The sequence below is a fragment of the Ovis canadensis genome, chromosome 16 (assembly GCF_042477335.2).
Source record: "Ovis canadensis isolate MfBH-ARS-UI-01 breed Bighorn chromosome 16, ARS-UI_OviCan_v2, whole genome shotgun sequence".
Classification (NCBI taxonomy): Eukaryota; Metazoa; Chordata; class Mammalia; order Artiodactyla; family Bovidae; genus Ovis; species Ovis canadensis.
The window spans coordinates 10,385,148-10,412,747 of NC_091260.1; positions in this window are offsets into that span (position 1 = coordinate 10,385,148).

Below are 27,600 nucleotides of genomic sequence, written 5' to 3' on the forward strand. Positions count from 1 at the left end.
CGAGCTAGGAGGTGGAAACGGGGCTCCCCTGGATGTGTGCGGGACACCACGTGCTTCCTCTCGAGTGCAGACGGGTATGTCGGGGAACTTCTTGAGTTGCAGTAAGGGTGTGAAGGACCCTTTGGAAGGTCCAGTGGTTAGATTTGATTGGCCTCGAGAAGCCTCAGCGGAAATGGGCCTCATCTCGCCTGGAGGGCAAAACCTCCTGGATTTTCTCGAGTTGCGGCAGGTGCCCTCGACTTAGGACGGGGACCTCAGGGACCCGCTCTGGTGGCCTCAGGAAATGCCAGTCCCCATGCGAGTTCCTCGGGGGCCTCTCGGGATTCCTCTCCCGTCGATGCCGGGGCCTAAGACCTTGTGTGGAGTCGGGGCCGGAACCTGAGGATTCCTCTCCAGTGCTGACATGGATCTTGGGGTACTTCTGGAGTCTCCCCAGGGGAGTCAGTCCTCGTCTTGAATGCGGGCATGCACTTGCGCTTTCCTCCAGAGCGGTAGCAGCAGTGTCACGCAGTCCGCCGCGTGCATCAAAGGATCTATGGTTTTCCCTCGAGTCTTTCCCACGAGGCTTTCCCACGAGGCTTTCCCACAGGCTGTCCCCCGTGCACACGTGGTGGGAGTCGATCCTCGGCTTGAACGTCAAGGCAGTGCAGGGAAAACAGGTTCCTCTGGAATGCACTGACACATCTGGGGGACTCTTGGAATGGTGTCACGACCCTGGAGTTCCTCTCGCCTTTCCTGTGGAGAGCGCCTCCTCTTGAGATGCGACGGGAACGCCGGGAATTCTTTCCCTACGAAACAGGGAAAGGATCCCTCATCTCGAGCTAGGAGGCGGAAACGGGGCTCCCCTGGATGTGTGCAGGACCCCACGTGCTTCCTCTCCAGTGGAGACGGGTATGTCGGGGAACTTCTTGAGTTGCAGCAATGGTGTGAAGGACCCTTTGGAAGTTCCAGTGGTTAGATGTGATTCGCCTCGAGAAGCCTCAGCGGAAATGGGCCTCATCTCGCCTGGAGGGCAAAACCTCCTGGATTTTCTCGAGTTGCGGAAGGTGCTCTCGACTTACGACGGGGACCTTAGGGACCCGCTCTGGTGGCCTCAGGAAAGGCCAGTCCCCATGCGAGTTCCTCGGGGGCCTCTCGGGATTCCTCTCCCGTCGATGCCGGGGCCTAAGACCTTGTGTGGAGTCGGGGCCGGAACCTGAGGATTTCTCTCCAGTGCTGACATGGATCTTGGGGTACTTCTGGAGTCTCCCCAGGGGAGTCAGTCCTCGTCTCGAATGCGGGCATGCACTTGCGCTTTCCTCCAGAGCGGTAGTAGCAGTATCACGCAGTCCGCCGCGTGGATCAAAGGATCTATGGTTTTCCCTCGAGTCTTTCCCACGAGGCTTTCCCACGAGGCTTTCCTACAGGGCTGTCCCACGTGCACACGTGGTGGGAGTCGATCCTCGGCTTGAACGTCAAAGCAGTGCAGGGAAAACAGGTTCCTCTGGAATGGACCTACACATCTGGGGGACTCTTGGAATGGTGGCACGACCCTGGAGTTCCTCTCGCCTTTCCTGTGGAGAGCGCCTCCTCTTGAGATGCGACAGGAACGCCGGGAATTCTTTCTCTACGAAACAGGGAAAGGATCCCTCATCTCGAGCTAGGAGGCGGAAACGGGGCTCCCCTGGATGTGTGCGGGACACCACGTGCTTCCTCTCTAGTGGAGACGGGTATGTCGGGGAACTTCTTGAGTTGCAGCAAGGGTGTGAAGGACTCTTTGGAAGTTCCAGTGGTTAGATGTGATTGGCCTCGAGAAGCCTCAGCGGAAATGGGCCTCATCTCGCCTGGAGGGCAAAACCTCCTGGATTTTCTCGAGTTGCGGCAGGTGCTCTCGTCTTACGACGGGGTCCTCAGGGACCCGCTCTGGTGGCCTCAGGAAAGGCCAGTCCCCATGCGAGTTCCTCGGGGGCCTCTCGGGATTCCTCTCCCGTCGATGCCGGGGCCTAAGACCTTGTGTGGAGTCGGGGCCGGAACCTGAGGATTCCTCTCCAGTGCTGACATGGATCTTGGGGTACTTCTGGAGTCTCCCCAGGGGAGTCAGTCCTCGTCTCGAATGCGGGCATGCACTTGCGCTTTCCTCCAGAGCGGTAGCAGCAGTGTCACGCAGTCCGCCGCGTGGATCAAAGGATCTATGGTTTTCCCTCGAGTCTTTCCCACGAGGCTTTCCCACGAGGCTTTCCCACAGGGCTGTCCCACGTGCACACGTGGTGGGAGTCGATCCTCTGCTTGAACGTCAAGGCAGTGCAGGGAAAACAGGTTCCTCTGGAATGGACTGACACATCTGGGGGACTCTTGGAATGGTGGCATGACCCTGGAGTTCCTCTCGCCTTTCCTGTGGAGAGCGCCTCCTCTTGAGATGCGACGGGAACGCCGGGAAATCTTTCCCTACGAAACAGGGAAAGGATCCCTCATCTCGAGCTAGGAGGCGGAAACGGGGCTCCCCTGGATTTGTGCGGGACCCCACGTGCTTCCTCTCGAGTGGAGACGGGTATGTCGGGGAACTTCTTGAGTTGCAGCAAGGGTGTGAAGGACCCTTTGGAAGTTCCAGTGGTTAGATGTGATTGGCCTCGAGAAGCCTCAGCGGAAATGGGCCTCATCTCGCCTGGAGGGCAAAACCTCCTGGGTTTTCTCGAGTTGCGGCAGGTGCTCTCGACTTACGACGGGGACCTCAGGGACCCGCTATGGTGGCCTCAGGAAAGGCCAGTCCCCATGCGAGTTCCTCGGGGGCCCCTCAGGATTCCTCTCCCGTCGATGCCGGGGACTAAGACCTTGTGTGGATTCGGGGCCGGAACCTCAGGATTCCTCTCCAGTGCTGACATGGATCTTGGGGTACTTCTGGAGTCTCCCAAGGGGAGTCAGTCCTCGTCTCGAATGCGGGCATGCACTTGCGCTTTCCTCCAGAGCGGTAGCAGCAGTATCACGCAGTCCGCCGCGTGGATCATAGGATCTATGGTTTTCCCTCGAGTCTTTCCCACGAGGCTTTCCCACGAGGCTTTCCCACAGGGCTGTCCCACGTGCACACGTGGTGGGAGTCGATCCTCGGCTTGAACGTCAAGGCAGTGCAGGGAAAACAGGTTCCTCTGGAATGGACTGACACATCTGGGGGTCTCTTGGAATGCTGGCAAGACCCTGGAGTTCCTCTCGCCTTTCCTGTGGAGAGCGCCTCCTCTTGAGATGCGACGGGAACGCTGGGAATTCTTTCCTTACGAAACAGGGAAATGATCCCTCATCTCGAGCTAGGAGGCGGAAACGGGGCTCCCCTGGATGTGTGCGGGACCCCATGTGCTTCCTCTCGAGTGGAGACGGGTGTCGGGGAACTTCTTGAGTTGCAGGAAGGGTGTGAAGGACCCTTTGGAAGTTCCAGTGGTTAGATGTGATTAGCCTCGAGAAGCCTCTGCGGAAATGGGCCTCATCTCGCCTGGAGGGCAAAACCTCCTGGATTTTCTCGAGTTGCGGCAGGTGCTCTCGACTTACGACGGGGACCTCAGGGACCAGCTCTGGTGGCCTCAGGAAAGGCGAGTCCCCATGCGAGTTCCACGGGGGCCTCTCGGGATTCCTCTCCCGTCGATGCCGGGGCCTAAGACCTTGTGTGGAGTCGGGGCCGGAACCTGAGGATTCCTCTCCAGTGCTGACATGGATCTTGGGGTACTTCTGGAGTCTCCCCAGGGAAGTCAGTCCTCGTCTCGAATGCGGGCATGCACTTGCGCTTTCCTCCAGAGTGGTAGCAGCAGTGTCACGCAGTCCGCTGCGTGGATCAAAGGATCTATGGTTTTCCCTCGAGTCTTTCCCACGAGGCTTTCCGACAGGGCTGTCCCTCGTGCACACGTGGTGGGAGTCGATCCTCGGCTTGAACGTCAAGGCAGTGCAGGGAAAACAGGTTCCTCTGGAATGCACTGACACATCTGGGGGACTCTTGGAATGGTGGCACGACCCTGGAGTTCCTCTCGCCTTTCCTGTGGAGAGCGCCTCCTCTTGAGATGCGACGGGAGCGCCGGGAATTCTTTCCCTACGAAACAGGGAAAGGATCCCTCATCTCGAGCTAGGAGGCGGAAACGGGGCTCCCCTGGATGTGTGCGGGACCCCACGTGCTTCCTCTCGAGTGGAGACGGGTATGTCGGGGAACTTCCTGAGTTGCAGCAAGGGTGTGAAGGACCCTTTGGAAGTTCCAGTGGTTAGATGTGATTAGCCTCGATAAGCCTCAGCGGAAATGGGCCTCATCTCGCCTGGATGGCAAAACCTCCTGGATTTTCTCGAGTTGCGGCAGGTGCTCTCGACTTACGACGGGGCCCTCAGGGACCCGCTCTGGTGGCCTCAGGAAAGGCCAGTCCCCATGCGAGTTCCTCGGGGGCCTCTCGGGATTCCTCTCCCGTCGATGCCGGGGCCTAAGACCTTGTGTGGAGTCGGGGCCGGAACCTGAGGATTCCTCTCCAGTGCTGACATGGATCTTGGGGTACTCCTGGAGTCTCCCCAGGGGAGTCAGTCCTCGTCTCGAATGCGGGCATGCACTTGCGCTTCCCTACAGAGCGGTAGCAGCAGTGTCACGCAGTCCGCCGCGTGGATCAAAGGATCTATGGTTTTCACTCGAGTCTTTCCCACGAGGCTTTCCGACGAGGCTTCCCCACAGGGCTGTTCCACGTGCACACGTGGTGGGAGTCGATCCTCGGCTTGAACGTCAAGGCAGTGCAGGGAAAACAGGTTCCTCTGGAATGGACTGACACATCTGGGGGACTCTTGGAATGGTGGCACGACCCTGGAGTTCCTCTCGCCTTTCCTGTGGAGATCGCCTCCTCTTGAGATGCGACGGGAACGCCGGGAATTCTTTCCCTACGAAACAGGGAAAGGATCCCTCATCTCGAGCTAGGAGGCGGAAACGGGGCTCCCCTGGAAATGTGCGGGACCCCACGTGCTTCCTCTCCAGTGGATACGGTTATCTCGGGGAACTTCTTGAGTTGCAGCAAGGGTGTGAAGGACCCTTTGGAAGTTCCAGTGATCAGATGTGATTAGCCTCGAGAAGCCTCAGCGGAAATGGGCCTCATCTCGCCTGGAGGGCAAAACCTCCTGGATTTTCTCGAGTTGCGGCAGGTGCTCTCGAGTTACGACGGGGACCTCAGGGACGCGCTCTGGTGGCCTCAGGAAAGGCCAGTCCCCATGCGAGTTCCTCGGGGGCCTCTCGGGATTCCTCTCCCGTCGATGCCGGGGCCTAAGACCTTGTGTGGGGTCGGGGCCGGAACCTGAGGATTCCTCTCCAGTGCTGACATGGATCTTGGGGTACTTCTGGAGTCTCCCCAGGGGAGTCAATCCTCGTCTCGAATGCGGGCATGCACTTGCGCTTTCCTCCAGAGCAGTAGCAGCAGTGTCACGCAGTCCGCCGCGTGGATCAAAGGATCTATGGTTTTACCTCGAGACTTTCCCACGAGGCTTTCCCACGAGGCTTTCCCACAGGCCTGTCCCACGTGCACACGTGGTGGGAGTCGATCGTCGGCTGAACGACAAGGCAGTGCAGGGAAAACAGGTTCCTCTGGAATGGACTGACCCATCTGGGGGACTCTTGGAATGGTGGCACGACTCTGGAGTTCCTCTCGCCTTTCCTGTGGAGAGCGCCTCCTCTTGAGATGCGACGGGAACGCCGGGAATTCTTTCCCTACGAAACAGGGAAAGGATCCCTCATCTCGAGCTAGGAGGCGGAAACGGGGCTTCCCTGGATGTGTGCGGGACCCCACGTGCTTCCTCTCGAGTGGAGACGGGTATGTCGCGGAACTTCCTGAGTTGCAGCAAGGGTGTGAAGGACCCTTTGGAAGTTCCAGTGGTTAGATATGATTAGCCTCGAGAAGCCTCAGCGGAAATGGGCCTCATCTCGCCTGGAGGGCAAAACCTCGTGGATTTTTTCGACTTGCGGCAGGTGCTCTCGACTTACGACGGGGACCTCAGGGAACCGCTCTGGAGGCCTCAGGAAAGGCCAGCCCGCATGAGAGTTCCTCGGGGGCCTCTCGGGATTCCTCTCCCGTTGATGCCGGGGCCTAAGACCTCGTGTGGAGTCGGGGCCGGAACCTGAGGATTCCTCTCCAGTGCTGACATGGATCTTGGGGTACTTCTGGAGTCTCCCCAGGGGAGTCAGTCCTCGTCTCGAATGCGGGCATGCACTTGCGCTTTCCTCCAGAGTGGTAGCAGCAGTGTCACGCAGTCCGCCGCGTGGATCAAAGGATCTGTGGTTTTCCCTCGAGTCTTTCCCACGAGGCTTTCCCACAGGGCTGTCCCTCATGCACACGTGGTTGGAGTCGATCCTCGGCTTGAACGTCAAGGCAGTGCAGGGAAAACAGGTTCCTCTGGAATGGACTGACACATCTGGGGGACTCTTGGAATGGTGGCATGACCCTGGAGTTCCTCTCGCCTTTCCTGTGGAGAGCGCCTACTCTTGATAAGCGACGGGAACGCCGGGAATTCTTTCCCTACGAAACAAGGAAAGGATCCCTCATCTCGAGCTAGGAGGCGGAAACGGGGCTCCCCTGGATGTGTGCGGGACCCCACGTGCTTCCTCTAGAGTGGAGACGGGTATGTCGCGGAACTGCTTGAGTTGCAGCAATGGTGTGAAGGACCCTTTGGAAGTTCCAGTGGTTAGATGTGATTAGCCTCGACAAGCCTCAGGGGAAATGGGCTCATCTCGCCTGGAGGGCAAAACATCCTGGATTTTCTCGAGTTGCGGCAGGTGCTCTCGACTTACGACGGGGACCTCAGGGACCCGCTCTGGTGGCCTCAGGAAAGGCCAGTCCCCATTCGAGTTCCTCGGGGGCCTCTCGGGATTCCTCTCCCGTCGATGCCGGGGCCTAAGACCTTGTGTGGAGTCGGGGCCGGAACCTGAGGATTCCTCTCCAGTGCTGACATGGATCTTGGGGTACTTCTGGAGTCTCCCCAGGGGAGTCAGTCCTCGTCTTGAATGCGGGCATGCACTTGCGCTTTCCTCCAGAGCGGTAGCAGCAGTGTCACGCAGTCCGCCGCGTGGATCAAAGGATCTATGGTTTTCCCTCGAGTCTTTCCCACGAGGCTTTCCCACGAGGCTTTCCCACAGGGCTGTCCCCCGTGCACACGTGGTGGGAGTCGATCCTCGGCTTGAACGTCAAGGCAGTGCAGGGAAAACAGGTTCCTCTGGAATGCACTGACACATCTGGGGGACTCTTGGAATGGTGTCACGACCCTGGAGTTCCTCTCGCCTTTCCTGTGGAGAGCGCCTCCTCTTGAGATGCGACGGGAACGCCGGGAATTCTTTCCCTACGAAACAGGGAAAGGATACCTCATCTCGAGCTAGGAGGCGGAAACGGGGCTCCCCTGGATGTGTGCAGGACCCCACGTGCTTCCTCTCGAGTGGAGACGGGTATGTCGGGGAACTTCTTGAGTTGCAGCAATGGTGTGAAGGACCCTTTGGAAGTTCCAGTGGTTAGATGTGATTGGCCTCGAGAAGCCTCAGCGGAAATGGGCCTCATCTCGCCTGGAGGGCAAAACCTCCTGGATTTTCTCGAGTTGCGGCAGGTGCTCTCGACTTACGACGGGGACCTCAGGGACCCGCTCTGGTGGCCTCAGGAAAGGCCAGTCCCCATGCGAGTTCTTCGGGACCTCTCGGGATTCCTCTCCCGTCGATGCCGGGGCCTAAGACCTTGTGTGGAGTCGGGGCCGGAACCTGAGGATTCCTCTCCAGTGCTGACATGGATCTTGGGGTACTTCTGGAGTCTCCCCAGGGGAGTCAGTCCTCGTCTCGAATGCGGGCATGCACTTGCGCTTTCCTCCAGAGCGGTAGTAGCAGTGTCACGCAGTCCGCCGCGTGGATCAAAGGATCTATGGTTTTCCCTCGAGTCTTTCCCACGAGGCTTTCCCACGAGGCTTTCCCACAGGGCTGTCCCACGTGCACACGTGGTGGGAGTCGATCCTCGGCTTGAACGTCAAGGCAGTGCAGGGAAAACAGGTTCCTCTGGAATGGACGGACACATCTGGGGGACTCTTGGAATGGTGGCACGACCCTGGAGTTCCTCTCGCCTTTCCTGTGGAGAGCGCCTCCTCTTGAGATGCGACGGGAACGCCGGGAATTCTTTCCCTACGAAACAGGGAAAGGATCCCTCATCTCGAGCTAGGAGGCGGAAACGGGGCTCCCCTGGATGTGTGCGGGACACCACGTGCTTCTTCTCTAGTGGAGACGGGTATGTCGGGGAACTTCTTGAGTTGCAGCAAGGGTGTGAAGGACCCTTTGGAAGTTCCAGTGGTTAGATGTGATTGGCCTCGAGAAGCCTCAGCGGAAATGGGCCTCATCTCGCCTGGAGGGCAAAACCTCCTGGATTTTCTCGAGTTGCGGCAGGTGCTCTCGACTTACGACGGGTACCTCAGGGACCCGCTCTGGTGGCCTCAGGAAAGGCCAGTCCCCATGCGAGTTCCTCGGGGGCCTCTCGGGATTCCTCTCCCGTCGATGCCTGGGCCTAAGACCTTGTGTGGAGTCGGGGCTGGAACCTGAGGATTCCTCTCCAGTGCTGACATGGATCTTGGGGTACTTCTGGAGTCTCCCCAGGGGAGTCAGTCCTCGTCTCGAATGCGGGCATGCACTTGCGCTTTCCTCCAGAGCGGTAGCAGCAGTGTCACGCAGTCCGCCGCGTGGATCAAAGGATCTATGGTTTTCCCTCGAGTCTTTCCCACGAGGCTTTCCCACGAGGCTTTCCCACAGGGCTGTCCCACGTGCACACGTGGTGGGAGTCGATCCTCGGCTTGAACGTCAAGGCAGTGCAGGGAAAACAGGTTCCTCTGGAATGGACTGACACATCTGGGGGACTCTTGGAATGGTGGCACGACCCTGGAGTTCCTCTCGCCTTTCCTGTGGAGAGCGCCTCCTCTTGAGATGCGACGGGAACGCCGGGAATTATTTCCCTACGAAGCAGGGAAAGGATCCCTCATCTCGAGCTAGGAGGCGGAAACGGGGCTCCAATGGATGTGTGCGGGACCCACGGGCTTCCTCTCGAGTGGAGACGGGTATGTCGGGGAACTTCTTGAGTTGCAGCAAGGGTGTGAAGGACCCTTTGGAAGTTCCACTGGTTAGACGTGATTAGCCTCGAGAAGCCTCAGCGGAAATGGGCCTCATCTCGCCTGGAGGGCAAAACCCCCTGGATTTTCTCGAGTTGCGGCAGGTGCTCTAGACTTACGACGGGGACCTCAGGGACCCGCTCTGGTGGCCTCAGGAAAGGCCAGTCCCCATGCGAGTTCCTCGGGGGCCTCTCGGGATTCCTCTCCCGTCGATGCCGGGGCCTAAGACCTTGTGTGGAGTCGGGGCCGGAACCTGAGGATTCCTCTCCAGTGCTGACATGGATCTTGGGGTACTTCTGGAGTCTCCGCAGGGGAGTCAGTCCTCGTCTCGAATGCGGGCATGCACTTGCGCTTTCCTCCAGAGCGGTAGCAGCAGTGTCACGCAGTCCGCCGCGTGGATCAAAGGATCTATGGTTTTCCCTCGAGTCTTTCCCACGAGGCTTTCCCACGAGGCTTTCCCACAGGGCTGTCCCACGTGCACACGTGGTGGGAGTCGATCCTCGGCTTGATCGTCAAGGCAGTGCAGGGAAAACAGGTTCCTCTGCAATGGACTGACACATCTGGGGGACTCTTGGAATGGTGTCACGACCCTGGAGTTTCTCTCGCCTTTCCTGTGGAGAGCGCCTCCTCTTGAGATGCGACGGGAACGCCGGGAATTCTTTCCATACGAAACAGGGAAAGGATCCCTCATCTCGAGCTAGGAGGCGGAAACGGGGCTCCCCTGGATGTTTGCGGGACACCACGTGCTTCCTCTCGAGTGGAGACGGGTATGTCGGGGAACTTCTTTAGTTGCAGCAATGGTGTGAAGGACCCTTTGGAAGTTCCAGTGGTTAGATGTGGTTGGCCTCGAGAAGCCTCAGCGGAAATGGGCCTCCTCTCGCCTGGAGGGCAAAACCTCCTGGATTTTCTCGAGTTGCGGCAGGTGCTCTCGACTTACGACGGGGACCTCAGGGACCCGCTCTGGTGGCCTCAGGAAAGGCCAGTCCCCATGCGAGTTCCTCGGGGGCCTCTCGGGATTCCTCTCCCGTCGATGCCGGGGCCTATGACCTTGTGTGGAGTCGGGGCCGGAACCTGAGGATTCCTCTCCGGTGCTGACATGGATCTTGGGGTACTTCTGGAGTCTCCCCAGGGGAGTCAGTCCTCGTCTCGAATGCGGGCATGCACTTGCGCTTTCCTCCAGAGCGGTAGCAGCAGTGTCACGCAGTCCGCCGCGTGCATCAAAGGATCTATGGTTTTCCCTCGAGTCTTTCCCACGAGGCTTTCCCACGAGGCTTTCCCACAGGTCTGTCCCCCGTGCACACGTGGTGGGAGTCGATCCTCGGCTTGAACGTCAAGGCAGTGCAGGGAAAACAGGTTCCTCTGGAATGGACTGACACATCTGGGGGACTCTTGGAATGGTGGCATGACCCTGGAGTTCCTCTCGCCTTTCCTGTGGAGAGCGCCTCCTCTTGAGATGCGACGGGAACGCCGGGAATTCTTTCCCTACGAAACAGGGAAAGGATCCCTCATCTCGAGCTAGGAGGCGGAAACGGGGCTCCCCTGGATGTGTGCGGGACCCCACGTGCTTCCTCTCGAGTGGAGACGGGTATGTCGGGGAACTTCTTGAGTTGCAGCAATGGTGTGAAGGACCCTTTGGAAGTTCCAGTGGTTAGATGTGATTGGCCTCGAGAAGCCTCAGCGGAAATGGGCCTCATCTCGCCTGGAGGGCAAAACCTCCTGGATTTTCTCGAGTTGCGGCAGGTGCTCTCGACTTACGACGGGGACCTCAGGGACCCGCTCTGGTGGCCTCAGGAAAGGCCAGTCTCAATGCGAGTTCCTCGGGGGCCTCTCGGGATTCCTCTCCCTTCGATGCCGGGGCCTAAGACCTTGTGTGGAGTCGGGGCCGGAACCTGAGGATTCCTCTCCAGTGCTGACATGGATCTTGGGGTACTTCTGGAGTCTCCCCAGGGGAGTCAGTCCTCGTCTCGAAAGCGGGCATGCACTTGAGCTTTCCTCCAGAGCGGTAGCAGCAGTGTCACACAGTCCGCCGCGTGGGTCAAAGGATCTATGGTTTTCCCTCGAGTCTTTCCCACGAGGCTTTCCCACGAGGCTTTCCCACAGGGCTGTCCCACGTGCACACGTGGTGGGAGTCGATCCTCGGCTTGAACGTCAAGGCAGTGCAGGGAAAACAGGTTCCTCTGGAATGGACTGACACATCTGGGGGACTCTTGGAATGGTGTCAGGAACCTGGAGTTTCTCTCGCCTTTCCTGTGGAGAGCGCCTCCTCTTGAGATGCGACGGGAACGCCGGGAATTCTTTCCCTACGAAACAGGGAAAGGATCCCTCATCTCGAGCTAGGAGGCGGAAACGGGGCTCCCCTGGATGTTTGCGGGACACCACGTGCTTCCTCTCGAGTGGAGACGGGTATGTCGGGGAACTTCTTGAGTTGCAGCAATGGTGTGAAGGTCCCTTTGGAAGTTCCAGTGGTTAGATGTGGTTGGCCTCGAGAAGCCTCAGCGGAAATGGGCCTCCTCTCGCCTGGAGGGCAAAACCTCCTGGATTTTCTCGAGTTGCGGCAGGTGCTCTCGACTTACGACGGGGACCTCAGGGACCCGCTCTGGTGGCCTCAGGAAAGGCCAGTCCCCATGCGAGTTCCTCGGGGGCCTCTCGGGATTCCTCTCCCTTCGATGCCGGGGCCTAAGACCTTGTGTGGAGTCTGGGCCGGAACCTGAGGATTCCTCTCCAGTGCTGACATGGATCTTGGGGTACTTCTGGAGTCTCCCCAGGGGAGTCAGTCCTCGTCTCGAATGCGGGCACGCACTTGCGCTTTCCTCCAGAGCGGTAGCAGCAGTGTCACGCAGTCCGCCGCGTGGATCAAAGGATCTATGGTTTTCCCTCGAGTCTTTCCCACGAGGCTTTTCCACGAGGCTTTCCCACAGGTCTGTCCCCCGTGCACACGTGGTGGGAGTCGATCCTCGGCTTGAACGTCAAGGCAGTGCAGGGAAAACAGGTTCCTCTGGAATGGATTGACACATCTGGGGGACTCTTGGAATGGTGTCACGACCCTGGAGTTCCTCTCGCCTTTCCTGTGGAGAGCGCCTCCTCTTGAGATGCGACGGGAACGCCGGGAATTCTTTCCCTACGAAACAGGGAAAGGATCCCTCATCTCGAGCTAGGAGGCGGAAACGGGGCTCCCCTGGATGTGTGCGGGACCCCACGTGCTTCCTCTCGAGTGGAGACGGGTATGTCGGGGAACTTCTTGAGTTGCAGCAATGGTGTGAAGGACCCTTTGGAAGTTCCAGTGGTTAGATGTGGTTGGCCTCGAGAAGCCTCAGCGGAAATGGGCCTCCTCTTGCATGGAGGGCAAAACCTCCTGGATTTTCTCGAGTTGCGGCAGGTGCTCTCGACTTACGACGGGGACCTCAGGGACCTGCTCTGGTGGCCTCAGGAAAGGCCAGTCCCCATGCGAGTTCCTCGGGGGCCTCTCGGGATTCCTCTCCCGTAGATGCCGGGGCCTAAGACCTTGTGTGGAGTCGGGGCCGGAACCTGAGGATTCCTCTCCAGTGCTGACATGGATCTTGGGGTACTTCTGGAGTCTCCCCAGGGGAGTCAGTCCTCGTCTCGAATGCGGGCATGCACTTGCGCTTTCCTCCAGAGCGGTAGCAGCAGTGTCACGCAGTCCGCCGCGTGGATCAAAGGATCTATGGTTTTCCCTCGAGTCTTTCCCACGAGGCTTTCCCACGAGGCTTTCCCACAGGTCTGTCCCCCGTGCACACGTGGTGGGAGTCGATCCTCGGCTTGAACGTCAAGGCAGTGCAGGGAAAACAGGTTCCTCTGGAATGGACTGACACATCTGGGGGACTCTTGGAATGGTGTCATGACCCTGGAGTTCCTCTCGCCTTTCCTGTGGAGAGCGCCTCCTCTTGAGATGCGACGGGAACGCCGGGAATTCTTTCCCTACGAAACAGGGAAAGGATCACTCATCTCGAGCTAGGAGGCGGAAACGGGGCTCCCCTGGATGTGTGCGGGACCCCACGTGCTTCCTCTCGAGTGGAGACGGGTATGTCGGGGAACTTCTTGAGTTGCAGCAATGGTGTGAAGGACCCTTTGGAAGTTCCAGTGGTTAGATGTGATTGTCCTCGAGAAGCCTCAGCGGAAAGGGGCCTCATCTCGCCTGGAGGGCAAAACCTCCTGGATTTTCTCGAGTTGCGGCAGGTGCTCTCGACTTACGACGGGGACCTCAGGGACCCGCTCTGGTGGCCTCAGGAAAGGCCAGTCTCAATGCGAGTTCCTCGGGGGCCTCTCGGGATTCCTCTCCCTTCGATGCCGGGGCCTAAGACCTTGTGTGGAGTCGGGGCCGGAACCTGAGGATTCCTCTCCAGTGCTGACATGGATCTTGGGGTACTTCTGGAGTCTCCCCAGGGGAGTCAGTCCTCGTCTCGAAAGCGGGCATGCACTTGCGCTTTCCTCCAGAGCGGTAGCATCAGTGTCACACAGTCCGCCGCGTGGGTCAAAGGATCTATGGTTTTCCCTCGAGTCTTTCCCACGAGGCTTTCCCACGAGGCTTTCCCACAGTGCTGTCCCACGTGCACACGTGGTGGGAGTCGATCCTCGGCTTGAACGTCAAGGCAGTGCAGGGAAACCGGTTCCTCTGGAATGGAGTGACACATCTGGGGGACTCTTGGAATGGTGTCACGACCCTGGAGTTCCTCTCGCCTTTCCTGTGAGAGCGCCTCCTCTTGAGATGCGAAGGGAACGCCGGGAATTCTTTCCCTACGAAACAGGGAAAGGATCCCTCATCTCGAGCTAGGAGGAGGAAACGGGGCTCCCCTGGATGTGTGCGTGACCCACGTGCTTCCTCTCGAGTGGAGTCGGGTATGTCGGGGAACTTCTTGAGTTGCAGCAAGGGTGTGAAGGACCCTTTGGATGTTCCAGTGGTTAGACGTGATTAGCCTCGAGAAGCCTCAGCGGAAATGGGCCTCATCTCGCCTGGAGGGCAAAACCTCCTGGATTTTCTCGAGTTGCGGCAGGTGCTCTCGACTTACGACGGGGACCTCAGGGACCCGTTCTCGTGGCCTCAGGAAAGGCCAGTCCCCATGCGAGTTCCTCGGGGGCCTCTCGGGATTCCTCTCCCGTCGATGCCGGGGCCTAAGACCTTGTGTGGAGTCGGGGCCGGAACCTGAGGATTCCTCTCCAGTGCTGACATGGATCTTGGGGTACTTCTGGAGTCTCCCCAGGGGAGTCAGTCCTCGTCTCGAATGCGGGCATGCACTTGCGCTTTCCTCCAGAGCGGTAGCAGCAGTGTCACGCAGTCCGCCGCGTGGATCAAAGGATCTATGGTTTTCCCTCGAGTCTTTCCCACGAGGCTTTCCCACGAGGCTTTCCCACAGGGCTGTCCCACGTGCACACGTGGTGGGAGTCGATCCTCGGCTTGAACGTCAAGGCAGTGCAGGGAAAACAGGTTCGTCTGGAATGGACTGAAACATCTGGGGGACTCTTGGAATGGTGGCATGTCCCTGGAGTTCCTCTCGCCTTTCCTGTGGAGAGCGCCTCCTCTTGAGATGCGACGGGAACGCCGGGAATTCTTTCCCTACGAAACAGGGAAAGGATCCCTCATCTCGAGCTAGGAGGCGGAAACGGGGCTCCCCTGGATGTTTGCGGGACACCACGTGCTTCCTCTCTAGTGGAGACGTGTATGTCGGGGAACTTCTTGAGTTGCAGCAATGGTGTGAAGGTCCCTTTGGAAGTTCCAGTGGTTAGATGTGGTTGGCCTCGAGAAGCCTCAGCGGAAATGGGCCTCATCTCGCCTCGAGGGCAAAACCTCCTGGATTTTCTCGAGTTGCGGCAGGTGCTCTCGACTTACGACGGGGACCTCAGGGACCCGCTCTGGTGGCCTCAGGAAAGGCCAGTCCCCATGCGAGTTCCTCGGGGGCCTCTCGGGATTCCTCTCCCTTCGATGCCGGGGCCTAAGACCTTTTGTGGAGTCGGGGCCGGAACCTGAGGATTCCTCTCCAGTGCTGACATGGATCTTGGGGTACTTCTGGAGTCTCCGCAGGGGAGTCAGTCCTCGTCTCGAATGCGGGCACGCACTTGCGCTTTCCTCCAGAGCGGTAGCAGCAGTGTCACGCAGTCCGCCGCGTGGATCAAAGGATCTATGGTTTTCCCTCGAGTCTTTCCCACGAGGCTTTCCCACGAGGCTTTCCCACAGGTCTGTCCCCCGTGCACACGTGGTGGGAGTCGATCCTCGGCTTGAACGTCAAGGCAGTGCAGGGAAAACAGGTTCCTCTGGAATGGATTGACACAGCTGGGGGACTCTTGGAATGGTGTCACGACCCTGGAGTTCCTCTCGCCTTTCCTGTGGAGAGCGCCTCCTCTTGAGATGCGACGGGAACGCCGGGAATTCTTTCCCTACGAAACAGGGAAAGGATCCCTCATCTCGAGCTAGGAGGCGGAAACGGGGCTCCCCTGGATGTGTGCGGGACCCCACGTGCTTCCTCTCGAGTGGAGACGGGTATGTCGGGGAACTTCTTGAGTTGCAGCAATGGTGTGAAGGACCCTTTGGAAGTTCCAGTGGTTAGATGTGATTAGCCTCGAGAAGCCTCAGCGGAAATGGGCCTCATCTCGCCTGGAGGGCAAAACCTCCTGGATTTTCTCGAGTTGCGGCAGGTGCTCTCGACTTACGACGGGGACCTCAGGGACCCGCTCTGGTGGCCTCAGGAAAGGCCTGTCCCCATGCGAATTCCTCTGGGGCCTCTCGGGATTCCTCTCCCGTCGATGCCGGATCCTAAGACCTTGTGTGGAGTTGGGGCCGGAACTTGAGGATTCCTCACCAGTGTTTACACGGATCTTGGGGTTTTTCTGGAGTCTCCCCAGGGGAGTCAGTCCTCGTCTCGAATGCGGGCATGCACTTGCGCTTTCCTCCAGAGCGGTAGCAGCAGTGTCACGCATTCCGCTGCGTGGATCAAAGGATCTAAGGTTTTCCCTCGAGTCTTTCCCACGAGGCTTTCCCACGAGGCTTTCCCACAGGGCTGTCCCACGTGCACACGTGGAGAGAGTCCATCCTCAGCTTGAACGTCAAGGCAGTGCAGGGAAAACAGGTTCCTCTGGAATGGACTGACACCTCTGGGGGACTCTTGGAATGGTGTCACGACCCTGGAGTTCCTCTCGCCTTTCCTGTGGAGAGCGCCACCTCTTGAGATGGGACGGGAACGCCGGGAATTCTTTCCCTACGAAACAGGGAAAGGATCCCTCATTTCGAGCTACGAGGCGGAAACGGGGCTCCCCTGGATGTGTGCGGGACCCTCGTTCTTCCTCTCGAGTGGAGACGGGTATGTCGGGGAACTTCTTGAGTTGCAGCAATGGTGTGAAGGACCCTTTGGAAGTTCCAGTGGTTAGATGTGATTAGCCTCGAGAAGCCTCAGCGGAAATGGGCCTCATCTCGCCTGGAGGGCAAAACCTCCTGGATTTTCTCGAGTTGCGGCAGGTCCTTTCGACTTACGACGGGGACCTCAGGGACCCGCTCTGGTGGCCTCAGGAAAGGCCAGTCCCCATGCGAGTTCCTCGGGGGCCTCTCGGCATTCCTCTCCCGTCGATGCCGGGGCCTAAGACCTTGTGTGGAGTCGGGGCCGGAACCTGAGGATTCCTCTCCAGTGCTGACATGGATCTTGGGGTACTTCTGGAGTCACCCCAGGGGAGTCAGTCCTCGTCTCGAATGCGGGCATGCACTTGCGCTTTCCTCCAGAGCAGTAGCAGCAGTGTCACGCAGTCCGCCGCGTGCATCAAAGGATCTAAGGTTTTCCCTCGAGTCTTTCCCACGAGGCTTTCCAACGAGGCTTTCCCACAGGGCTGTCCCACGTGCACACGTGGTTGGAGTCGATCCTCGGCTTGAACGTCAAGGCAGTGCAGGGAAAACAGGTTCCTCTGGAATGGACTGACACATCTGGGGGACTCTTGGAATGGTGGCACGACCCTGGAGTTCCTCTCGCCTTTCCTGTGGAGAGCGCCTCCTCTTGAGATGCGACGGGAACGCCGGGAATTCTTTCCCTTCGAAACAGGGAAAAGATCCCTCATCTCGAGCTAGGAGGCGGAAACAGGGCTCCCCTGGATGTGTCCGGGACACCACGTGCTTCCTCTCGAGTGGAGACGGGTATGTCGGGGAACTTCTTGAGTTGCAGCAAGGGTGTGAAGGACCCTTTGGAAGTTCCAGTGGCTAGATGTGATTAACCTCGAGAAGCCTCAGCGGAAATGGACCTCATCTCGCCTGGAAGGCAAAACCTCCTGGATTTTCTCGAGTTGCGGCAGGTGCTCTCGACTTACGACGGGGACCTCAGGGACCCGCTCTGGTGGCCTCAGGAAAGGCCAGTCCCCATGCGAGTTCCTCGGGCGCCTCTCGGGATTCCTCTCCCGTCGATGCCGGGGCCTAAGGCCTTGTGTGGAGTCGGGGCCGGAACCTGAGGATTCCTCTCCAGTGCTGACATGGATCTTGGGGTACTTCTGGAGTCTCCGCAGGGGAGTCAGTCCTCGTCTCGAATGCGGGCATGCACTTGCGCTTTCCTCCAGAGCGGTAGCAGCAGTGTCACGCAGTCCGCCGCATCGATCAAAGGATCTATGCTTTTCCCTCGAGTCTTTCCCACGAGGCTTTCCCACGAGGCTTTCTCACAGGGCTGTCCCACGTGCACACGTGGTGGGAGTCGATCCCCGGCTTGAACGTCTAGACAGTACAGGGAAAACAGGTTCCTCTGGAATGGACTGACACATCTGGGGTATCTTGGAATGGTGGCATGACCCTGGAGTTCCTCTCGCCTTTCCTGTGGAGAGCGCCTCCTCTTGAGATGCGACGGGAACGCCGGGAATTCTTTCCCTACGAAACAGGGAAAGGATCCCTCATCTCGAGCTAGGAGGCGGAAACCGGGCTCCCCTGGATGTGTGCGGGACCCTCGTGCTTCCTCTCGAGTGGAGACGGGTATGTCGGGGAACTTCTGGTCTTGCAGCAAGGGTGTGAAGGACCCTTTGGAAGTTCCAGTGGTTAGATGTCATTAGCCTCGAGAAGCCACACCGGAAATGGGCCTCATCTCGCCTGGAGGGCAAAACCTCCTGGATTTTCTCGAGTTGCGGCAGGTACTCTCAACTTACGATGGAGACCTCAGGGACTCGCTCTGGTGGCCTCAGGAAAGGCCAGTCCCCATGCGAGTTCCTCGGGGGCCTCTCGCGATTCCTCTCCCGTCGATGCCGGGGCCTAAGACCTTGTGTGGAGTCGGGGCCGGAACCTGAGGATTCCTCTCCAGTGCTGACATGGATCTAGGGGTACTTCTGGAGTCTCCCCAGGGGAGTCAGTCCTCGTCTCGAATGCGGGCATGCACTTGCGCTTTCCTCCAGAGCGGTAGCAGCAGTGTCACGCAGTCCACCGCGTGGATCAAAGGATCTATGCTTTTCCCTCGAGTCTTTCCCACGAGGCTTTCCCACGAGGCTTTCCCACAGGGCTGTCCCACGTGCACACGTGGTGGGAGTCGATCCTCGGCTTGAACGTCAAGGCAGTGCAGGGAAAACAGGTTCCTCTGGAATGAACTGACACATCTGGGGGACTCTTGGAATGGTGGCACGACACTGGAGTTCCTCTCGCCTTTCCTGTGGAGAGCGCCTCCTCTTGAGATGCGACGGGAACGCCGGGAATTCTTTCCCTACGAAACAGGGAAAGGATCCCTCATCTCGAGCTAGGAGGCGGAAACGGGGCTCCACTGGATGAGTGCGGGACCCCACGTGCTTCCTCTCGAGTGGAGACGGGTATGTCGGGGAACTTCTTGAGGTGCAGCAAGGGTGTGAAGGACCCTTTGGAAGTTCCAGTGGTTAGATGTGATTAGCCTGGAGAAGCCTCAGCGGAAATGGGCCTCATCTCGCCTGGAGGGCAAAACCTCCTGGATATTCTCGAGTTGCGGCAGGTGCTCTCGACTTACGACGGGGACCTCAGGGACCCGCTCTGATGGCCTCAGGAAAGGCCAGTCCCCATGCGAGTTCCTCGGGGGCCTCTCGGGATTCCTCTCCCGTCGATGCCGGGGCCTAACACCTTGTGTGGAGTCGGGGCCGGAACCTGAGGATTCCTCTCCAGTGCTGACATTGATGTAGGGGTAGTTCTGGAGTCTCCCCAGGGGAGTCAGTCCTCGTCTCGAATGCGGGCATGCACTTGCGCTTTCCTCCAGAGCGGTAGCAGCAGTGTCACGCAGTCCGCCGCGTGAATCAAAGGATCTATGTTTTTCCCTCGAGTCTTTCCCACGAGGCTTTCCCACAGGGCTGTCCCACGTGCACACGTGGTGGGAGTCGATCCTCGGCTTGAACGTCAACGCAGTGCAGGGAAAACAGGTTCCTCTGGAATGGACTGACACATCTGGGGGACTCTTGTAACGGTGGCACGACCCTGGAGTTCCTCTCGCCTTTCCTGTGGAGAGCGCCTCCTCTTGAGATGCGACGGGAACGCCGGGAATTCTTTCCCTACGAAACAGGGAAATGATCCCTCATCTCGAGCTAGGAGGCGGAAACGGGGCTCCCCTGGATGTGTGCGGGACCCCACGTGCTTCCTCTCGAGTGGAGACGGTATGTCGGGGAACTTCTTGAGTTGCAGCAAGGGTGTGAAGGACCCTTTGGAAGTTCCAGTGGTTAGATGTGATTAGCCTCGAGAAGCCTCAGCGGAAATGGGCCTCATGTCGCCTGGAGGGCAAAACTTCCTGGATTTTCTCGAGTTGCGGCAGGTACTCTCAACTTACGACGGGAACCTCAGGGACTCGCTCTGGTGGCCTCAGGAAAGGCCAGTCCCCATGCGAGTTCCTCGGGGGCCTCTCGGGATTCCTCTCCCGTCGATGCCGGGGCCTAAGACCTTGTGTGGAGTCGGGGCCGGAACCTGAGGATTCCTCTCCAGTGCTGACATGGATCTAGGGGTACTTCTGGAGTCTCCCCAGGGGAGTCAGTCCTCGTCTCGAATGCGGGCATGCACTTGCGCTTTCCTCCAGAGCAGTAGCAGCAGTGTCACGCAGTCCGAGGCGTGGATCAAAGGATCTATGGTTTTCCCTCGAGTCTTTCCCACGAGGCTTTCCCACGAGGCTTTCCCACAGGGCTGTCACACGTGCACACGTGGTGGGAGTCGATCCTCGGCTTGAACGTCAAGGCAGTGCAGGGAAAACAGGTTCCTCTGGAATGGACTGACACATCTGGGGGACTCTTGGAATGGTGCCACGACCCTGGAGTTCCTCTCCCCTTTCCTGTGGAGAGCGCCTCCTCTTGAGATGCGACGGGAACGCCGGGAATTCTTTCCCTACGAAACAGGGAAAGGATCCCTCATCTCGAGCTAGGAGGCGGAAACGGGGCTCCCCTGGATGTGTGCGGGACCCCACGTGCTTCCTCTCGAGTGGAGACGGGTATGTCGGGGAACTTCTTGAGCTGCAGCAAGGGTGTGAAGGACCCTTTGGAAGTTCCAGTGGTTAGATGTGATTAGCCTCGAGAAGCCTCAGCGGAAATGGGCCTCATCTCGCCTGGAGGGCAAAACCTCCTGGATTTCCTCGAGTTGCGGCAGGTGCTCTCGACAAACGAGGGGGACCTCAGGGACCGCTCTGATGGCCTCAGGAAAGGCCAGTCCCCATGCGAGTTCCTCGGGGGCCTCTCGGGATTCCTCTCCCGTCGATGCCGGGGCCTAAGACCTTGTGTGGAGTCGGGGCCGGAACCTGAGGATTCCTCTCCAATGCTGACATGGATCTTGGGGTACTTCTGGAGTCTCCCCAGGGGAGTCAGTCCTTGTCTCGAATGCGGGCATGCACTTGCGCTTCCCTCCAGTGCGGTAGGAGCAGTGTCACGCAGTCTACAGCGTGGATCAAAGGATCTATAGTTTTCCCTCGAGTCTTTCCCACGAGGCTTTCCCACGAGGCGTTCCCCCAGGGATGTCCCACGTGCACACGTGGTGGGAGTCGATCCTCGGCTTGAACGTCAAGGCAGTGCAGGGAAAACAGGTTCCTCTGGAATGGACTGACACATCTGGGGGACTCTTGGAATGGTGGCACGACCCTGGAGTTTCTCTCGCCTTTCCTGTGGAGAGGGCCTCTTCTTGAGATGCGACGGGAATGCCGGGAATTCTTTCCCTACGAAACAGGGATAGGATCCCTCATCTCGAACTAGGAGGCGGAAACGGGGCTCCCCTGGATGTGTGCGGCACCCCACGTGCTTCCTCTCGAGTGGAGACGGGTATGTCGGGGAACGTCTGGACTTGCAGCAAGGGTGTGAAGGACCCTTTGGAAGTTCCAGTGGTTAGATGTGATTAGCCTCGAGAAGCCTCAGCGGAAATGTGCCTCATCTCGCCTGGAGGGCAAAACCTCCTGGATTTTCTCGAGTTGCGGCAGGTGCTCTCGACTTACGACGGGGACCTCAGGGAACCGCTCTGGTGGCCTCAGGAAAGGAGAGTCCCCATGCGAGTTCCTCGGGGGCGTCTCGGAATTCCTCTCCCGTCGATGCCGGGGCCTAAGACCTTGTGTGGATTCGAGGCCGGAACCTGAGGATTCCTCTCCAGTGCTGACATGGATCTTGGGGTACTTCTGGAGTCTCCCCAGGGGAGTCAGTCCTCGTCTCGAATGCGGGAATGCACTTGCGCTTTCCTCCAGAGCGGTAGCAGCAGTGTCACGTAGTCCGCCGCGTGGATCAAAGGATCTATGGTTTTCCCTCGAGTCTTTCCCACGAGGCTTTCCCACGAGGCTTTCCCACAGGGCTGTCCCACGTGCACACGTGGTGGGGGTCGATCCTCGGCTTGAACGTCAAGGCAGTGCAGGGAATACAGCTTCCTCTGGAATGGACTGACACATCTGGGGCTCTCTTGGAATGGTGGCACGACCCTGGAGTTCCTCTCGCCTTTCCTGTGGAGAGCGCCTCCTCTTGGGATGCGACGGGAACGCCGGGAATTCTTTCCCTACGAAACAGGGAAAGGATCCCTCATCTCGAGCTAGGAGGCGGAAACGGGGCTCCCCTGGATGTGTGCGGGACCCCACGTGCTTCCTCTCGAGTGGAGACGGGTATGTCGGGGAACTTCTTGAGTTGCAGCAAGGGTGTGAAGGACCCTTTGGAAGTTCCAGTGGTTAGATGTGATTAGCCTCGAGAAGCCTCAGCGGAAATGGGCCTCATGTCGCCTGGAGGGCAAAACCTCCTTGATTTTCTCGAGTTGCGGCAGGTGCTCTCGACAAACGAGGGGGACCTCAGGGACCGCTCTGATGGCCTCAGGAAAGGCCAGTCCCCATGCGAGTTCCTCGGGGGCCTCTCGGGATTCCTCTCCCGTCGATGCCGGGGCCTAAGACCTTGTGTGGAGTCGGGGCCGGAACCTGAGGATTCCTCTCCAATGCTGACATGGATATTGGGGTACTTCTGGAGTCTCCCCAGGGGAGTCAGTCCTTGTCTCGAATGCGGGCATGCACTTGCGCTTCCCTCCAGTGCGGTAGGAGCAGTGTCACGCAGTCTACAGCGTGGATCAAAGGATCTATAGTTTTCCCTCGAGTCTTTCCCACGAGGCTTTCCCACGAGGCGTTCCCCCAGGGATGTCCCACGTGCACACGTGGTGGGAGTCGATCCTCGGCTTGAACGTCAAGGCAGTGCAGGGAAAACAGGTTCCTCTGGAATGGACTGACACATCTGGGGGACTCTTGGAATGGTGGCACGACCCTGGAGTTTCTCTCGCCTTTCCTGTGGAGAGGGCCTCCTCTTGAGATGCGACGGGAATGCCGGGAATTCTTTCCCTACGAAACAGGGATAGGATCCCTCATCTCGAACTAGGAGGCGGAAACGGGGCTCCCCTGGATGTGTGCGGCACCCCACGTGCTTCCTCTCGAGTGGAGACGGGTATGTCGGGGAACGTCTGGACTTGCAGCAAGGGTGTGAAGGACCCTTTGGAAGTTCCAGTGGTTAGATATGATTAGCCTCGAGAAGCCTCAGCGGAAATGGGCCTCATCTCGCCTGGAGGGCAAAACCTCCTGGATTTTCTCGAGTTGCGGCAGGTGCTCTCGACTTACTACGGGGACCTCAGGGACCCGCTCAGGTGGCCTCAGGAAAGGCGAGTCCCCATGCGAGTTCCTCGGGGGCGTCTCGGAATTCCTCTCCCGTCGATGCCGGGGCCTAAGACCTTGTGTGGATTCGAGGCCGGAACCTGAGGATTCCTCTCCAGTGCTGACATGGATCTTGGGGTACTTCTGGAGTCTCCCCAGGGGAGTCAGTCCTCGTCTCGAATGCGGGAATGCACTTGCGCTTTCCTCCAGAGCGGTAGCAGCAGTGTCACGAAGTCCGCCGCGTGGATCAAAGGATCTATGGTTTTCCCTCGAGTCTTTCCCACGAGGCTTTCCCACGAGGCTTTCCCACAGGGCTGTCCCACGTGCACACGTGGTGGGGGTCGATCCTCGGCTTGAACGTCAATGCATTGCAGGGAATACAGCTTCCTCTGGAATGGACTGACACATCAGGGGGACTCTTGGAATGGTGGCACGACCCTGGAGTTCCTCTCGCCTTTCCTGTGGAGAGCGCCTCCTCTTGAGATGCGACGGGAACGCCGGGATTCTTTCCCTACGAAACAGGGATAGGATCCCTCATCTCGAACTAGGAGGCGGAAACGGGACTCCCCTGGATGTGTGCGGCACCCCACGTGCTTCCTCTCGAGTGGAGACGGGTATGTGGTGGAACTGCTTGAGTTGCAGCAAGGGTGTGAAGGACCCTTTGGAAGTTCCAGTGGTTAGATGTGATTAGCCTCGAGAAGCCTCAGCGGAAATGGGCCTCATCTCGCCTGGAGGGCAAATTCCTGGATTTTCTCGAGTTGCGGCAGGTGCTCTCGACTTACGAGGGGGACCTCAGGGACCCGCTCTGATGGCCTCAGGAAAGGCCAGTCCCCATGCGAGTTCCTCGGGGGCCTCTCGGGATTCCTCTCCCGTCGATGCCGGGGCCTAAGACCTTGTTTGAAGTCGGGGCCGGAACCTGAGGATTCCTCTGCAGTGCTGACATGGATCTAGGGGTAGTTCTGGAGTCTCCCCAGGGGAGTCAGTCCTCGTCTCGAATGCGGGCATGCACTTGCGCTTTCCACCAGAGCGGTAGCAGCAGTGTCACGCAGTCCGCCGCGTGGATCAAAGGATCTATGTTTTTCCCTCGAGTCTTTCCCCCGAGGCTTTCCCACGAGGCTTTCCCACAGGGCTGTCCCACGTGCACACTTGGTGGTAGTCGATCCTCGGCTTGAACGTCAACCCAGTGCAGGGAAAACAGGTTCCTCTGGAATGAACTGACACATCTGGGGCTCTCTTGGAATGGTGGCACGACCCTGGAGTTCCTCTCGCCTTTCCTGTGGAGAGCGCCTCCTCTTGGGATGCGACGGGAACGCCGGGAATTCTTTCCCTACGAAACAGGGAAAGGATCCCTCATCTCGAGCTAGGAGGCGGAAACGGGGCTCCCCTGGATGTGTGCGGAACCCCACGTGCTTCCTCTCGAGTGGAGACGGGTATGTCGGGGAACTTCTTAAGTTGCAGCAAGGGTGTGAAGGACCATTTGGAAGTTCCAGTGGTTAGATGTGATTAGCCTCGAGAAGCCTCAACGGAAATGGGCCTCATCTCGCCTGGAGGGCAAAACCTCCTGGATTTTCTCGAGTTGTGGCAGGTGCTCTCGACTTACCACGGGGACCTCAGGGACCCGCTCTGGTGGCCTCAGGAAAGGCCAGTCCCCATGCGAGTTCCTCGGGGGCCTCTCGGGATTCCTCTCCCGTCGATGCCGGGGCCTAAGACTTGTGTGAAGTCGGGGCCGGAACCTGAGGATTCCTCTCCAGTGCTGACATGTATCTTGGGGTACTTCTGGAGTCTCCCCAGGGGAGTCAGTCCTCGTCTCGAATGCGGGCATGCACTTGCGCTTCCCTCCAGTGCGGTAGGAGCAGTGTCACGCAGTCCGCCGCGTGGATCAAAGGATCTATGGTTTTCCCTCGAGTCTTTCCCACGAGGCTTTCCCACGAGGCTTTCCCACAGGGCTGTCCCACGTGCACACGTGGTGGGAGTCGATCCTCGGCTTGAACGTCAAGGCAGTGCAGGGAAAACAGGTTCCTCTGGAATGGACTGACACATCTGGGGGACTCTTGGAATGGTGCCACGACCCTGGAGTTCCTCTCGCCTTTCCTGTGGAGAGCGCCTCCTCTTGAGATGCGACGGGAACGCCGGGAATTCTTTCCCTACGAAACAGGGAAAGGATCCCTCATCTCGAGCTAGGAGGCGGAAACGGGGCTCCCCTGGATGTGTGCGGGACCCCACGTGCTTCCTCTAGAGTGGAGACGGGTATGTCGCGGAACTGCTTGAGTTGCAGCAAGGGTGTGAAGGACCCTTTGGAAGTTCCAGTGGTTAGATGTGATTGGCCTCGAGAAGCCTCAGCGGAAATGGCCTCATCTCGCCTGAAGGGCAAAACTTCCTTGATTTTCTCGAGTTGCGGCAGGTGCTCTCGACTTACGACGGGGACCTCAGGGACACGCTCTGGTGGCCTCAGGAAAGGCCAGTCCCCATGTGAGTTCCTCGGGGGCCTCTCGGGATTCCTCTCCCTTCGATGCCGGGTCCTAAGACCTTGTGTGGGGTCGAGGCCGGAAACTGAGGATTCCTTTCAGTGCTGACATGGATCTTGGGGTACTTCTGGAGTCTCCCCAGGGGAGTCAGTCCTCGTCTCGAATGCGGGCATGCACTTGTGCTTTCCTCCAGAGCGGTAGCAGCAGTGTCACGCAGTCCGCCGCGTGGATCAAAGGATCTATGGTTTTCCCTCGAGTCTTTCCCACGAGCCTTTCCCACGAGGCTTTCCCACAGGGCTGTCACACGTGCACACGTGGTGGGAGTCGATCCTCGGCTTGAACGTCAAGGCAGTGCAGGGAAAACAGGTTCCTCTGGAATGGACTGACACATCTGGGGGACTCTTGGAATGGTGGCACGACCCTGGAGTTCCTCTCGCCCTTCCTGTGGAGAGCGCCTCCTCTTGAGTTGCGACGGGAAAGCCGGGAATTCTTTCCCTACGAAACAGGGAAAGGATCCCTCATCTCGAGCTAGGAGGCGGAAACGGGGCTCCCCTGGATGTGTGCGGGACCCTCGTGCTTAATCTCGAGTGGAGACGGGTATGTCGGGGAACTTCTTGAGTTGCAGCAAGGGTGTGAAGGACCCTTTAGAAGTTCCAGTGGTTAGAGGTGATTAGCCTCGAGAAGGCTCAGCGGAAATGGGTCTCATCTCGCCTAAAGTGCAAAACCTCCTGGATTTTCTCGAGTTGCGGCAGGTGCTCTCGACTTACGACGGGGACCTCAGGGACCCGCTCTGGTGGCCTCAGGAAAGGCCAGTCCCCATGCGAGTTCCTTGGGGGCATCTCGGGATTCCTCTCCCGTCGATGCCGGGGCCTAAGACCTTGTGTGGAGTCGGGGCCGGAACCTGAGGTTACCTCTCCAGTGGTGACATGGATCTTGGGGTACTTCTGGAGTCTCCCCAGGGGAGTCAGTCCTCGTCTCGAATGCGGGCATGCACTTGCGCTTTCCTCCAGAGCGGTAGCAGCAGTGTCACGCAGTCCGCCGCGTGGATCAAAGGATCTATGGTTTTCCCTCGAGTCTGTCCCACGAGGCTATCCCACAGGGCTGTCCCACGTGCACACGGGGTCGGACTCGATCCTCGGCTTGAACGTCAAGGCAGTGCAGGGAAAACAGGTTCCTCTGGAATGGACTGACACATCTAGGGGACTCTTGGAATGGTGGCACGACCCTGGAGTTCCTTTCGCCTTTCCTGTGGAGAGCGCCTCCTCTTGAGATGCGACGGGAACGCCGGGAATTCTTTCCCTAAGAAACAGGGAAAGGATCACTATGAAACAGGGAAAGGATACCTCATCTCGAGCTAGGAGGCAGAAACGGGGCTCCCCTGGATTTGTGGGGGACCCCACGTGCTTCGTCTCGAGTGGAGACGGGTATGTCGCGGAACTGCTTGAGTTGCAGCAAGGGTGTGAAGGACCCTTTGGAATTTCCAGTGGTTAGATATGATTGGCCTCGAGAATCCTCAGCGGAAGTTGGCCTCATCTCGCCTGGAGGGCAAAACCTCCTGGATTTTCTCGAGTTGCGGCAGGTGCTCTCGACTTACGACGGGGACCTCAGGGACCCGCTCTGGTGGCCTCAGGAAAGGCCAGTCCATATGCGAGTTCCTCGGGGGCCTCTCGGGATTCCTCTCCCGTCGATGCTGGGGCCTAAGACCTTGTGTGGAGTCGGGGCCGGAACCTGAGGATTCCTCTCCAGTGCTGACATGGATCTTGGGGTACTTCTGGAGTCTCCCCAGGGGAGTCAGTCCTCGTCTCGAATGCGGGCATGCACTTGCGCTTTCCTCCAGAGCGGTAGCAGCAGTGTCACGCAGTCCGCCGCGTGGATCAAAGGATCTATGGTTTTCCCTCGAGTCTTTCCCACGAGGCTTTCCCACGGGGCTTTCCCACAGGGCTGTCCCACGTGCACACGTGGTGGGAGTCGATCCTCGGCTTGAACGTCAAGGCAGTGCAGGGAAAACA